At 39.7% G+C, this 16742-nt stretch overlaps 1 pseudogene; it reads left to right on the top strand.

Annotated features, from left to right (window-relative positions):
- Window positions 1-15162: 15162 nt before the first annotated feature.
- Window positions 15163-15280, top strand: LOC126189087 (5S ribosomal RNA; annotated as a pseudogene).
- The last annotated feature ends 1462 nt before the right edge of the window (window positions 15281-16742 follow it).

The following is a 16742-nucleotide window of genomic DNA, read 5'->3' as shown; positions in this document are numbered from 1 at the left end:
AGGTAAGTACTGGCCAGCCCCTCTGTCTCTTTGTTAGTATTTGTTTCACATCTTTATATGAGATTTTCTATGCATCTATAATGTCATTCACTTGCCTACATTTATTTTCATGGCAAGAGATAATGAGCAGTAAACCTGGAACTACAGAAGGAAAGACATCACTATTCAAGACTGCAAGAACATATTTCATTACAGACAAAATTCCTGTGATAGCACTCATTCCTTCTTTTATTTAGCTGGGCAAGGTAAGTCTGTCATCTTGAGTGCAGTTCCAGAAGTGTTGCAGTGGCAAATTCTACTTCAAGAAACAAAGTAAAAGGAAGTGCAAATGAATTGTGGTTGACCAGGTCATGAGTAATCTGATAACAACAACACAGCCACATTTAAAGTATGCTGAGTGACACAAGGCAGCTTAGTCATGTCCCATAGGACACTATAGAATTTCCCCTTAACCAACAGATTGTTGCATAGCAATCACACTTCCTGATTATAGAAGTACAGTTCATTAACAGTTAGAGTAAGTAAAAAAAAAAAAAAATTGCTGACTGATCTGGTTGTCTCTTGTTGAAGTTTTACATAGTCATGGTTACAGGCATAGTATTCAGTATGTACAGTAAAGCACTCCACAACCACCAGAAATGAAATAAATAACTCCATTTACAAACTGGGCTCAGCATGGTCTAAATTGTTCAAAAGAGAGGCAACATAAAATAAGTAATCTCAGTTTGTGTTACCCATTAAACAAAACAGCTACTCTGAAAGTACTTTGACACTGACTAAAAAAACAGAAATGCTCTAACACTCTTACTGTGTTTTTAATCCTTCACACACTATCAACAGGAGAAAACCACAATTATCACTGAATCATCATTCAGTACAGTCATTAGACCTGAAGTTACTTAGCAACAAAATCAGTAATCAGTGTAAATAAGTGTGACATTGGGCTGTAATAAAAGATGAAGTAACTTATGTTTCTGAGTGATACTGTTGTAAGCCATCCAGATTCAGTGAAGTTCCAGTGTCTTATATGGGGATTATGAAGTGGTTATCACACACAACTGTTTAAGATAACCCAAGCCACTAAACACATTAAGATGCACAGACAACAGGTACTGGGAAGAAGGCAGAGTACAGCTGTTCCAGTTTTGTACAGTCCTACATGAATTATGGGTATCAGTCTGTATACCATTGGTATTACACCTTAAGAAAGTTTGGCTAGATAGAGGTGCCTACAGTCAGTTAACCCAACAACACAACTGCCATACAGCTCCTTTCAGTCACTGGGGGAAGCTGAAGTAGTTATAACTTGCCTCTCAATAGGACATTGCTTGACAGCACATGGGTATCTTCTCTGGTGAGGTAGTGGTAGCAGTAGTAGTGTTCATAATCATTGCCATTCAACAGCTCAGTTACCAGTAACACTTGTTTACGAACATATGGATTTATTGAGCTGAAGTCTTGCTTATCAAGCAATATCACTGTGATAATGTGTATGAGGTCATGCATCAAACGCTGTTTAAGAATGTCAAAACTTATCTTATTTCTGTCGCACGTTCAATCCATTCCACAGCTTCAATTTCATCTTTGAGAAGTAGCAGTAAGAGACAAATGACAAACATTACAAAGAACAGGTAAATGAAATTCCACTGCAGAGTGAATTCAAGAGAATTAACAATATTGACTCTAATTTAGACACCATCTTATATCTAGCGAAATATTCTTCATATTTTACATTATGTTAATTAAGACACACAGTTCATAGGAGGTCCTATACATAATATGGAATCTAACTCTTAGCATAGTTATGGCATAAACAGTGGAAACAGTAATAGATATTGCAGAAACAACACTTTTATACTCATTTGTGAAAAGCAGGATACTGGAGAGAGAGAGAGAGAGAGAGAGAGAGAGAGAGAGAGAGAGAGAGAGAGAGAGAGAGAGAGAGAGAGCCCATCAAGGAGAAACTTCAAGTATACAAAATGAGTCAATGCATACATTAACAAGAGTCAAGCAAACAATATATCATATTAAGAAGAAACTATCAATATAATGCTGAACATTATTCATGCTTATCCCAGGTACATTTAATCACGTAATTAGAAAGCAAGCTAATACTTTACAAAAAGCTGCTGCCTCCTCAATTAAACTAAAGGGCTGTTTCTTAACTCCTATTTATAACTTAATATTTATCTGGTAACATTACTTTTTTCAGATAAAATAATTACCCACAGTTGTAACAAAAGAGGTGACTTCACAGCACACTTCTACTTGTCAGGTAGCTTTACAGTCAGTCTATCTGTTGACTCTTTTTTAACTTTTAACCCAATTGTGCTTCAAGAAATTTCACACAGTACATTTCATTTAGTGTATGACAATGTCTATTTCTGGTGCTAACAAGCCATTATTGTTTTTTTGAAATAACAGAGTAAGAGCCTTTGTAAAATTAAGATCTTAAATGATTGCTGTGATTCAGTTGTAGCATTTTTAGCTATAATCTGAGCTGTGCCTGGCGAGATTAAGTTTGGATCATTGATTAGCATGCTTGTGTCATCAGCAAAGATTGTAATTTATGAACCACTATTTAAAAAGTCATTGGAAGATCACTTGTATAGGTTAAGACCAAGAGAGAGCCCAGTACTGATCATTGTGGGACCCCACATGTTATGTACTATTTCATGGCTGCAGCACAGTCTGTCAATAAAATCCTCTGTATCTGTTATGAAGGTAATACTCCATCAATGCAAGAGAAATGCCAATAAAGTCACAACAGTTTAGTTTGTCAAAGAAAAGACTTTGGCAAGGTCGCAAAATGGACCAGTAGGATAATTTCTCTTGTATAGCTCTGTCAGGACTTTGTTTCTGAGGTCACATATTGATTTTTTTGTGGAGAATCCTTTACAAAGGTCAAACTGCAAAGAAGTTAACAAGTCTTGCTCAAATAAATGCATCAATATTCTATCATAGTGCAGATTCTCAAACCATTTTGAAAATACTGCAAGAAGCTAAATAGATCTGTAATGAGAAGTGACATTTTATCTGCAGTTTTATAGGTAGTTGTTACTACAGCATATCTTAAGTCTATCAATAAATATGCCATGATTTATAAATTGAGTACAATGATAGTTCCCCTCAAGTCAGGAGAAAATTTAATATGCTCCTAGAAACACCACCAACCATGGCGTTTAAATCCTTGCCTACCTCAGAATTCCTATCACAAATACTTTAATTTAAGGAGATTGAAACATAGCAGGATGAAATGGTTCCACTTGCTGTAATACTGCTCCTTACTTAAACAAACTTTTTTTTTCTTTTCTGTTCTCTTTTACAAATGCAATAGCCTACATATACCATACATATTTAAGTAAAATCTACAAATTCCTATCTATGCTGTATTTTTCAAAACTTTATTATTCCATGTATAGGTTACAGGCAGCTGATAAATATGTAAACAGAAATACATTATTAAAGAAATATTCAAAATGTACTATTCATAAAAACCACATACACTTCAAAAATTTGACCCTGCTAGTAACAGTTTGTTTTAAAATTGACACATCATTTGAAAGACAGCATGAATATGATCTAGTTTTTTTTCCTGAAAACTGTGTAATTATAAAGTTATTTTTATGCAAAATTATTGATCCAACAGTCCACAGGTGCACTGCCGGTTCCTAGCGCCCAATGGGCAAAATATTTCCGTGATCAAACAAGTGGCCATCATCAGATGTGCTGACAACTTGAGCTTCTGAGGATGTACGGTCGACTAATATCCCATGCCCCCACAAGCTGCTCCATCTGTGGTGCTCTCCTGAGGCCGGCAATCACAGTGACACTAGCATCGGCGACTGTGATGGCGTTGATGTAAGTTCTCTCTCTGCCTGGTCGCAGATTGTTTTGTTTGCTTATAGTCTTCTTAATTAAACTTGGTGCTGGTTCCCAAGCCTTGCTAAGATTATAGCCACAATCTCAGTTGATGAGATCATTCCTTGTATGAATTCCTATGGCCTGTCTAATGATGCTGTCCCAGTATTTGGAAGTCTGTGCCAAGATACTGGTACATTCATACTCCTTTGCATGATTCTCAGACAAACAGCACTCGGCGACCGCTGACTTGTTGGGATACATCAGTTGATTGTGCCTCTCGTGTCTCAACAATGATCTTTGGCAGTGTCTGTCCAATATATGTCTTCCCACATTGACATGGAATCTGGTATATGCTGATCTTTTGCAAACCGATATCACCTTTGACGCTCCCCAATAATGCTCGTGTTTTATTGGGCGGGCAAAAGACAGTTTTTACTCAGTGCTTCTTCAATATGTGCCCAATTTTTCCTGATAGTGTGCCAGTGTACGATATAAAGGTATGGGCTGCCTCTTCCTCCATGGCTTCTTCTGTTTCCTCAGATTGTGCTGTTGTGGTGGGGTGGACAGCGTGCATAATCTGCCATTCTGAGTACCCATTTGTTCAGAACACAGTTCTAAGGTGTTCCAGTTCATGGGCCATACTCTCTGCATTTGAAATGATATTCACCCTGTGTACTACTGTTTTTAGTAGCCCATTCCTCAGTGAACGGTGATGACAGCTCTCTGAATGCAAATACACGTCAATGTTTGCTTTCTTCAGATATACACTGTGGCCGACTGTGTCATCAGCTCTTCTCTTGACCATTACATTTAGGAATCTTAATCTTCCTTCTGCTTCAGTCTCCAACATCTTTGATGTTGGGATGTATGGAGTTCAACTGTGTAAGGAAGTCAAAGAGTTTGTCCATGGGACTAAATGCCAAACATGTCAGCCACATAATGGAAAAAAAACCTTGGGTTTGCATTTGGATGATGCCACTGTTTTCTCCTCTAAGTATTCCATATACAAATTCATGACCACAGGTGAGAGTGAGCTGCCCTTTGCAACTCCTTCCATCTGTTCGTAGTATTCTCCATTAAACAGAAAATTTGTGGAGGTCAGCACACGCCTGAAAAGGTCGATGGTCTTCTCGTCAAATTTCTGACGAATAAGCTCTAGTGAGTCTCGTAGAGGTACCCTGGTGATTAACAAAATGACATCAACACTGACCCCACAAAGAAGATGGAGAACAAGACTAGGCCTCTTCTTCAGGATGTGGATTTACCACAGGATGCTGCCAAGAAACTGTTACCCCCAGGTCTTTATAGACTCCCTGTAGTCCACAAAGATGGGGTGCTAGTGTGCTCCATTGTCAGCAACATTAGGGCACCTAAATATTTGCTGGCAAAATACCCAATGGAAATACTAAGCCCTATGTGGGTAATTGTATGCATATTATTCACAGTTCTGTGGATTTTGTAAAATGCCTCGCCAACTTCAGAGTGAAAGACTCAGATGTCCTGGTGAGTTTTAACGCTGTTTCATTAATCACCATGGTACCTCTACAGGAGTCACTAGAGCTTATTGGTCAGAAATTTGATGAGAAGACCACTGAACTTTTCAGGCATGTCCTGACCTCCAGGTACTTTCCATTTAATGGAGAATACTACAAACAAATGGAAGAGGTCGCAATGGACAGCCCACTCTCGTCTGTAGTTGATAATTTGTATATGGAGTACTTTGAGGAGGAAGCCCTGGCATCATCCAAATGGAAACCCACGTGTTTTTTTCTGTTATGTGGATGAGACATTTGTCATCTGGCCCCATGAAATGGGCAAACTCCTTGACTTCCCTACACATTTGAACTCCATACATCCCAACCTCAAATTCAATATGGAGACTCAAGCAGAAGGAAGATCGCCATTCCTGGACGTAATGGTCAAGAGAAGAGCTGATGGCACCCTGGGCCATGCTGTGTATTGGAAGAAAATGCACACTGACTTGTATTTGCATGCAGAGAGCTGCCACCACCCTCCACAGATGAACACTAGTACACAGGGTACACACCATTTCAGATGCACAGAGTTTGTCCAGGAGCTGGAATACCTCAGAATTGTATTAAAATAATAACAATAATAATAATAAAATGAAATGAAAAATAAAATAAAAACGGGTATCCAGAATGGCAGATTAGGCATGTTTTCCGCCCCACCACAACAGTATAATCAATCTGTGGAGGGGGAAGAAGCCACAGAGGAAGAGGCAGCCACTGCCTTTATACCATACAGTGGGGCACTGTCAGGAAAAATCAGACGCATATTGAAGAAGCATCAGTCAAATCCATCTTTTGCCTGCCCAATAAAACATGAGCATTATTGGGAAGTGTCAAAGACAATCTTGGTTGGAGGAAGACTGGCATGTAGCAGATTCCATGTCAATGTGGGAAGACATATATTGGACAGACAGTGCACATCTTCTAAGATCATTGCTGAGAACACCAGAGGCACACTTGACTGACGTATACCACCAAGTCAGTGGTCGCAGAACACTATTTGTCTGTCCGCCCCCGGTAGCTAAATAGTCAGAGCGACAGAATGTCAATCCTAAGGGCCCGGGTTCAATTTCCGGCTGGGTCAGACATTTTCTCCGCTCAGAGACTTGCTGTTGTGTTGTCCTAATCATAATAATTTCATCCCCATTGACACACAAGTCGCCAAAGTGGCGTCAAATCGAAAGACTTGCACCTGGCGAACGGTCTACCTGATGGGAGGCCCTAGTCACACTATTTGTCTGAGAATCATGCGAAGGAGTACGAGTTTACCAGGAACTTGGCACAGACTTCCAAATACTGGGACAGTATCATTAGAGAGGCCACAGAAATTCGTACCAGGAATGATCTCAGCAACCGAGATTGTGGCTATAATCTTACAAAGGCTTCCGAATCAGCACTGAGTTTAACTAAGAAGACTCTCAGCAAACAAAACGATTTGGCGATCAGGGCAGAGAGAGAACTTACATCAAAGCCATCATGAACACTGACATATCTGCGAACGCCGATGAGTGGGCACAGACCACAGACGGACCGGCTCATGGAGGCAGGGGATATTAGCCGGCCACACATCCTCAGGAGCTCAGTTCATCAGAGCACCAGACAATGACAAAATGTTTGATCACCGAAATATTGTGCCTGTTGGATACTATGAACTGGTAGTACACCCATGGACTGTTCGATCAACAAATACACTGGGAGAAACTGAAGCATCATACAAAATTATTATTTATTAGAATTCCAGAAAGTTTTTATCTTAAAATGTAATCCTTCCAAAAATGCTGTGTCACTTTACTTTTATTATGATTTCTGTTTAGACACTGTGATCAAGCCTGTGATGGTGATTCTGTTATACGATACTTTTCTTCTATGATCTGTACTTAAATGGTCAGTATATTGTATTGTTAATATTTGACCACTGTAGTCAGATAAACCATTGACTATTGGTTTCACTGCAGCTTTTGGGTCTGCAAACAGTCTATGGCCATTGGACAATTTCACTACAGCAAATTATACATAACTAGACATAACCAGCATCAAGTGGTGTCCTCCATCAGTACCATCTGACAAGAGATCAACATTAAAGTTTCCACAAACAATGATTCTTGAGTTTAATCTGCAAAACTTTATTAAAATTGTCACTTGCAACTCTGTGAAGCTTAAGAAACTCTCTACTGGCAGCCTGTAAATTTTTAGTACTGCAAGCATGAGTGTTTCCTGATCTACTATTGTGGTGCAGTATTCTAACAGCTATTCAACACTATAAGGATTAACTTCAAAGACCTGGCTTAATTCCATTTTTGGAATATGTAGGCACTTCTTTCTTTTTACTCATTCTACAGTCAGTACAGAATAAGTGGTATTCATAGCGAGAAAAAATGTGGGTTAAAATTTACTGAATCAGTGAAGCGAACTTTGTGTCCCAAACCTTTATTGTTTAATCCCCACTGAGGCTATGCTCAGTAACAGCCATACAGAAAAAATTCCATACAGTTATTATGTATAAGAAATGTGGACATTAGATAGATTTTTTTAAATGGGCTAACTAAATGAAACATTTTATGGCACTTACAAAAGGTAATTGTAAAGTTTTAAATACCTCTTCGAAAAACAATATTTCATCATTAATTTTTTGTTTGTTTGCAGGCACACAGCTGCAGCCCTAGTACACATTGAAATTTCCACGCCACTATACCATAGCACACAGTTATATTAGCCAAAACAAAACAGTGCTATGGATAGTTGAAAAAGAGTATCATGCAGTAATTGATTATTAGTTTCCTGCATGTGAAGGTGAACAACACTGCAACAGTTGATGCTAAATTGATGAATTGTATGGCATCAGTTCACTATCACATGACACACTAATTATGTGGTTCAGATGCCTTGGTCAAACATGTCTGAATGATGAAGACTGAAGTGAAGAATGTGGAATTGTAAGAGAAGTGAACAACCTGATGCTCAAAGGTCTAGCGTATCACATTTATGGTGATAGGTGAAGTTCAGTCACGGATCAGTTTTCAAAACCTTTCATGATATTTAGAACCCACTGGTTTTCTCAGCTGCTCACACCAATTCAAAAAGCCTGTTGAACACAAGCAGCTGTGTCAGACCAATCCAGATGATCTATTTAACCACCTAACCATCGAATGTTCATTATGACTGCAAGGCAAAGCAAATGATGGAAACTTGGACTCCTCACTACCTAAGAAGTGGAAGAACAGATTGTCACAAGCAGGTTGACAGCAATGTTGGTTGAACCTGCTATAGTGTGGTGCAAACCGGTTGTGTTCATAAGAGGTAAACTGTCAGAGTAAGATACAACTGAAATCTCCTGACAGGATACAGAAGGCTGTCAAGTCAGAGTGTCTAGGAAAGCTGTCCAAGGGGGTGTTTTGGCTCCATACAAATGCCACACTAATTCTGGATGGGACAGTCACACATGCTGGTTGCTGGTTCATTTGGTTGTCAAATTTTGCCTTACACCCCCCCCCCCCCCAAATCCTATTCTCCTGATATGGCACACACTAACTTCTTCCTCCCTCCTCAAATTAAGCCAAATATAATGGATAGATTGGAGATAAAATGGCGAAGGCAGCACTGAAACAATGAGATGAAATGACAAGACCCAATAAAAATCCTTGGCTAACAAGAGATATTGATTTTAACTGACAAAAATTGAGAATATAAAAATGTAGCAACTAATACAGGCAAAAGGGAATACAGACAGATAAAAAATAAGGTTGAGGCGAAGTTCAAAATGGTAAAGCAGGATCGACTAGGAGAGAAATATAAAGCATGACTAGGAGAAAGAAAGATGCCACCTGTAGGACATTAAAGAAACCTTCAAAGAAATGGAAACAGTTGTGTGAATATCAGGAGCTGAGATGGCAAGCTAGTACTCAGCAAAGAAGAGATGGCTGAGAGACAGGAATACACAGAAGAGCTACACAAGAAAGAGATTCTTAAAGACAATATTGTGGAAATGGGAAAATGAAGTAGATGAAGATGAGATGGAAGGTATGCTACTGCTAGATGCCTTTGGCGTAGCTCTTAGTCGAAACAAGTTCCCTCAAGCAGACATCATTCCCGCAGACATTTTGAGAAGATTGAGAGGAGATAAAATGCAAGACTATATCACCTGGTATATAAGATACATGAGGCAGGCGAAATTTCCTCAGACTTCAACAAAAATGTAATAATTCAAAGTTGAAAGAAAGCATGTCCTGGTATGTTAATATTACTGAACCACCAGTTTTTAAGTCATACTAGAGAAAGCTTTTGACAATGTTCATTGGTAAACACTACTCCTAATTATGAAGGTGGTTGTTGTTGTGGTCTTCAGTCCTGACACTGGTTTGATGCAGCTCTCCATGCTACTCTATCCTGTGCAAGCTTCTTCATCTCCCAGTACCTACTGCAACCTACATCCTTCTGAATCTGCTTAGTGTATTCATCTCTTGGTCATCCTCTACGATTTTTACCCTCCACGCTACCCTCCAATACTAAATTGGTGATCCCTTGATGCCTCAGAACATGTCCTACCAACCGATCCCTTCTTCTGGTCAAGTTGTGCTACAAACTTCTCTTATGAAGGTAGCTGTGATAAAATACAGAGAGGAAAACACTATGTGAAACTTGTACAGAATCCGGACAGCAGTTATGAGAGTATTAGGACATGAACAGGTTGCAGTAGTTGAGAAGGGAGTGAGAGTGTTTTAGTCCATCCACTATGTTAGTCTGTCTCTAGTCTGAGTAAACTGTAAAAGAAACCAAGGAGAAATTTGGGAACAGAATTCAAGTTCTTTTGGTTTCCTAGTGACATTGTAACTCTGACACAGATGGCACAAGACTTAGAAGATCAGTGTCATAGAAATAGGTTATAAGATGGATATCAATGAAAGTATTAGATTGATACATCAGTTTGTAGAGTTTTTGTTTTGTGTGTTGGTATTCCAGTTGCTTCAGGTATATTTATCAACTGTCATTTTTTCATTTGGAGATAGTGAGTGGAGCCATGGACGCTAGAAAATGGAGTGTCAAGTTGAGAAATCAGAACATTTCCAATATATTCTTCTGTCCAATTTCGACAAAGGGGTGACAGCAGTGGTGGCAACCAGAAACACTTGCATCATTTATGAAGATAATGCCACTGGACAGAGCACACAAGAAAATGTTTTTCCCATTTTAAGAAGTATCATTTTGTCATTAGTGACTTCCCACATTCAGGAAGACCTTCAGGGTTTGATGAAGATCATTTAAATGCATTAATTCACAATGATCCATCTCATGTAATTGAGAACTGTCAAATGTGATGAATTGTGACCATTCCAACACTGTGTGACATTTCCAGGCAATGGGGAAGGTTTCAATATAAGGTGTGTGGGTACCGCATGCACTAAGCCAAAATCCCAAAAATCAGAAGGTGGCCATATGTGCATCTCTACTTGCTCATCAGCAAATGGTTCGTGAACAGTAGCAATGATTCCTATCCTGTATTGTTACTGGTGACAAGAAATGAAATGGTGTCTTTATGCTAACGTAAGGAAAAGAAAGGAATTGCTGAGCCCAAACAAAGCGTCGACTTCCCACACAAAGACTTGGATGCATCCACAAAAGATTATGTTTTGCATCTGTTGGAACAGCACCAGTGCACTACAAATCACATCCCTGAGGTGTAACCATTACTGCTGACATTTATTGTCAATAAATGAAACGTCTTGCAGACAGTCCAAGAACAACACCCAGGAAGACTGTGTAAAGTGATGCTATTCCACGATGAGATCCGCCCACATTCTGCGAGACTGACAAAAATCACCATGCAGGATCTGTGTTGGGGAGTCATTCAGCACCCACCTTACTCATCTGATCTCACACCCTCAGACTTTTTACCTTTTCCACTCTCTATTGAACAACCTTTAAGCAACTTCCTTTCCAGATGAAAATGCACTCTGCATATGGCTTGATGAGTTTTTCACCTCAAACGAGTGATTTCTGCAGTTGCGGAATTGAAAGTTACTGCAGCATTGGCAGACTGTTGTAAATAGTGAAGGAGTATATATGAGGGTAAGTCAATTATTATCCGCAATTTAGTTATATTTTTGTTCACTTTGGTAGTATTGTCATTTTACGTTGATGACGTATGCTTTGTTTATTTGTTGTTATATCTTTGCAATTTTCAAGCTGCTAGGTTAGTTTTGTTATTGCTGATATACTGTTAATCATGGCTGCTCTACTGTCTATTTGCACAAAAGAAGAGCAATGTTCAGTGATCTGTTTTTTGTGGTCGGAAGGCGTATCAGGGGCCGAAATTCATCAAAGACTTTCGGTACAGTACAGGAACAGTGTTTTGCCACAACAGCGAATGGATTGAAAAATTCTGAAATGGTCACATAAGTGTTATGCACGATGAAGGACCCAGACGACCGTTTACCACCAAACATGAAGAAACCATTGAGCATTCACGTAAAATGATTCTCTTAGACAGACAATTAACTATTGACCTAAATGGCACGTCGCCTACAAATTAGTCATGGTTCTGCCTATGAAATTATCCACAACAGATTTGGGTTTCATAAAGTTTGTACAAGATGTGTCCCAAAACAACTCACACAGGTGCATTAACAAACGTGCTTGGACAGCTGCAAAAAATGTTTGGATCACTATGGTAATGAAGGGGACAACTTCTTAGACAGGATCATTACTGGTGACGAAACATGGATCCATTAATACGAGCCAGAGAGTAAATGACAGAGTGTGGAATGGAAACATCCAAATTCACCATGCAAGAAACAGTTCAGGACCCAACTGTCCGCAGGAAAACTGATGTTTATGGTCTTTGGGACACACAAGGTCCAGTACTGGAACATTATGGGGAAAGTGGCACAACAATAAACAGTGTACATTACAGTGAGATGCTTCTCGCCTGGCTAAAGCCTGCAATTCGAAGCAAACACAGAGGATTGCTGTCAAAGGGTGTTGTGTTGTTGTACGACAAAGCCCATCCACATACTGCTGCTCACACTGCTGAAACATCCAGAAACTCAAATCTGAAGTACTGGATCATTCTCCATATAGTCCCGATCTTGCCCCTTGTGACTATCACTTGTTCGGTCCACTCAAACAGGCATTAAGAAGAAAGAAGCGGGTGCATTTCAGGCTTGGAGCTCAACCGAGAACCTTCTTTTATGAGGGCATCAGGAAGCTTGTACAATGATGGACCAAGTGCATTGAAATGCAAGGAGACTGTGTCAAAAAATGATGTTCTTGTAAGTTTCCTATTTGATTACAATAAAATTTTATAACTACTTTGATTATTGATAACTAAAGTCTCTGTTATGTGTATCTGTTGGATTTATTAAACTTATGGAAAAACACTACGAACTTATGCAGCAACACAATAGCTTAAGATAATACTGTGTATGTGATTTAACTGTATGGGCACCCACAGCTTAGCTGATAGATGTTATAAAATTTATTTTAAAAAATGTTCTGAGAAAGCTTCTGGAAACTGCATTTGTTGTTGATAATCCATTATTCCAAGGTTATACATGACCGGTTTCATGATATTGTAATTGCACCTCCTTCAGGTGAAAGAACCTACAAAAATGTACCATGGGTTAGGAGCAAATTAATAACAAAAATGTGGGGCACCTAAACCAGAAAAAGAGGGAGTGAAACACTCAGAGTTAATGTAACATCAGGCCATTGTAACATTACAGTCTCCCACTTTTCAGATGGCACTTGTCTTTAGCATTGCCAATTAAAGTGGATGCTGAGTAAACCAGAAAAAGAAAACAAAGAATTAGTGGTTGAAGGCTGTGTAATGCTGCCAGTTGTGTTTGTAGACCTAAAAAGGAGATGTAGTGTAAGAAACCTATTCAACAGCAAATAACTCTTTCACCAGTAAATCAGTTAAACAAAAAACTAAATTTGCACAGGAGGCCCTATTATGGGAGAATCTCTGAAAAAATAGAGAAACAGTTAAAGCAAAAAGGCATTTTCCCAGCATTTTTTACTCCGAGAGGTATTGGCCTGCGATTCTGTCATAGTGTGTGGGCCAATTTCAACAAATGATTTAGCTGCATTTCTTGTAATAACTGTTCAGACCCCGTTACATTGCACAAACAGAATGCAGTTTCCATATTGTCTGTTGAGTTCTAAATCTGCTCTTACCACCTATTTATATGATACTGAACACACTGTTTCTGACCTGACAACAAACTTAAAGATTTTATGTAGTGGCAACAAGGGCCATATCCTTAACATTTTGCCAGAAGTCCAGATCTTGCAGTCCTTACAACAGTTTCCTGACCAACTTTGAATAGCCAGTTGGAACTTAATCATGCCATCCTTTCATATTCTGATTTCCTATGCCCCCCACTCCCTTCCCCTACTCGTGTTCCCACCATAATCTCATCACAGGTGATTTTAACTTTTAGGTTTCTTGCTTCTGTTTTCTTTTTTATTGTGTACTGGTCTTTGCAAATTCAGTCCCTTTACCAGCCTATCTTCTTTTACATTAATTATTATTTATACTATTGGAACATTTATTTGTCCCCTTTCAGTATCTCTCTCTTCCAAACCCCACCGGGGTTTTTAGTAACTTTAAATAAATGTTAATACTTTTATCCAACCTTGTTTTTATGACCATTTTGTAATTTTGACATTATTGGTGTCTCATTGAAATAATGTTAAATAATTTTATCTTAGTAGTTTGAACAGTACTGCCGTAAATTCATCATTTTATGTATATTTGTGTTGTTGCTTCCTTTTGCCAAGACATTCCTGCTTACGTAAAGGCTCTCAACCTTTGCTTTAAAAAGGTATCAATGTTACTTCCTCGTTACTTCTGTGAACTCTGTTGATGTATTCCAGTACTACTCACTTGCCCTCTCATGGCACATTGCCCAACATCAGCTTCTCCAACACTTGCTTGTGTCTACATATTCATGTCTTGGTATGACCTTCCTGCTGCAAGCATGGCCGTAGTCACAACATATAGTTTTTTCTTGTTTTCACTAGTTTCATAGCACTGCTACACCACCATTTGTTTACTTCAGCAGCATAAGTTAATTTCCCCATACTCATTCAGGTTTCTAACACTATATCCCTTTTTTTTAAGTCTATGAACATGACTTGCAGTGTTCAGTTACATGGCCTACAACAATTCTTAGCCTTCTTTCTCTGGATTATTCAATATCCATTTTAACTTGCAGTGCTAAAGACAAGCACCATAAAAACATTTGGAGACAGTACTGTTTCAATAGACATAGACTTAGCTATGTGAGTATGTCACTCACTCTCTTCCTGGTTTAGGTGTTCCATATTTTTGTTATCAATTTGTTCCTAATCCATGTTTTGTTTTTGTAGATTTTTCACCTGAAGATGCAATTACAATATTGCAAAACTAGTTGTGCATAACCATGGAATAAAGGGTTGTCAATAGTTAGTGCTGTTTCCTAAAGTTTTTTTAGAAGCTTAAAAAATTTTATATATATAATTTAAAGAAATTTTTTTAACGTGTAATACAGTGTAGTCTAATTAAATCTGATGATGTTCAGGGAATTAGATTAAGAAGCGGGAGACTAAAAGAAGCAAATGAGTTTAGCTTTTTAGGTGGCAAATTAATTGATGATGGTCCAAATGCAAACTGGCAACAGCAAGAAAGGCTGTTCTGGAAATAGAAATATGCTAACATCAGATATAAATGTAAGTGTTGGGATCCACTTTCTGAAAGTATTTATGAGGGGTGTTGTATGGATGTGCTGGCAACGGCCTTGCCGCAGTGGATGCACCGGTTCCCGTCAGATAACCGAAGTTAAGCGCTGTCGGGCGTGGCTGGCATTTGGATGGGTGACCATCCGGGCTGCCATTTGCCGTTGCCATTTTTCGGGGTGCACTCAGCCTTGTGATGCCAATTGAGGAGCTACTCGACCGAATAGTAGCGGTTCCGGTCAAAGAAAACCATCGTAACGACCGGGAGAGCGGTGTGCTGACCACACGCCCCTCCTATCCGCATCCTCAGCTGAGGATGATACGGCGGTCGGATGGTCCCGATGGGCCACTTGTGGCCTGAAGACGGAGTGCTTTGTATGGATGTGAAATGTGGATAACAAATAGTACAGACAAGAAAATGATAGAATCTTCTGAAATGTGGTGCTATTGAAGAATGCTGGAGGTCAGAAAGGTAGAGCAGATAACTAATAAATTGTTATTTCATTGCATATGGTGAGTCATGAAAAGGTATGATGCCCATCTGTTGAGTGGTACTTAAGTAAATAAATTAGTGGAATCAAAGTGAAGTAGAAATTAGAATATAAATGAAAAACTTGGTTTAGTTTAGAGAGTTACATACTGGCAAACAGCGGGCAGAACAGAAGAGACAATGACCGTGAAGTCAGCAAGTTCCACATAAGCGGGCGCTGTCGATTCAGCCGTCAGGGCATCGCCCGACCGGCTCACGTGTTTCTCAGTTGTCGCACGTGAGCAAAGGCCTCGCCTACATCCCAAGGACCAATGACCGACGTTAAGAAGATTCTTCGAGAAGCTTTTCAATGTGACAGAAGAGGCAATGACCATGAAGTCATTCACCTCCAGTAAACTGAAGTGAATAAATACACGAGACACAGTGAGTCTAAGACGGAGACAAGAGACGGAGACGAAGAAGACGAAGAAGTGAAGAAGCGTAGCAGTAGTTTTCAGTCAGTTTTGGTGCTGGAGACAGTCATGCAAGAAGAGACTACATCATGCACAGACGCACCAAGTCCGCCGATGTAATGGAATAGCAAGCAGCAGCCTCGGCGCCAGAAGACAGAAGTTAAAAGGTATTTGAAGTCTGATTTTTACGTACCCGGGTGACTCGTGAGGACGGGAAGGAGACGGCCTCACATCAGCAGTCACCTGTGAGCTGGGATGAAGATCTGACAGCCGAAGACTGGCAAGCGGGAGTCTGTTGTTCGAGTCCGGTACACTGGCCTTCCCCCGCTGCGCCGCTCAGCTGGCCGACGCACAACACACGTGGCCGCTTAGAGAAGAGAAACACTGGGACGCCACATCCAAGGTATCACCATCCGATGCACGACTTCGCTCGCAATAATTAAATGGGCCACCTCGCGCTGCATGTCTCCAGTCAGCTGGGCGAGACGGCGACACGAGATACACACCGCTACGCGTAATCAGACGACGCCGCCGCAGTAGAAGGCTACGCAAACAACACAGCTGCCGCTCTCCGAACCAGAACATCCAGTAAGATACAGTTGTACGAAACTTTCAATAAAAGTTATCTTATGTAAAAATGCTGTTTCACTCTACCTCATACCCGAGCCAAGGAAGAACCCACCCTGCCCA

The sequence above is a fragment of the Schistocerca cancellata genome, chromosome 5 (genome assembly GCF_023864275.1).
Source record: "Schistocerca cancellata isolate TAMUIC-IGC-003103 chromosome 5, iqSchCanc2.1, whole genome shotgun sequence".
NCBI classification, from domain to species: domain Eukaryota; kingdom Metazoa; phylum Arthropoda; class Insecta; order Orthoptera; family Acrididae; genus Schistocerca; species Schistocerca cancellata.
Note: the sequence above shows the minus strand (reverse complement) of the source record. Positions and strands in the feature narration are given on the sequence as shown.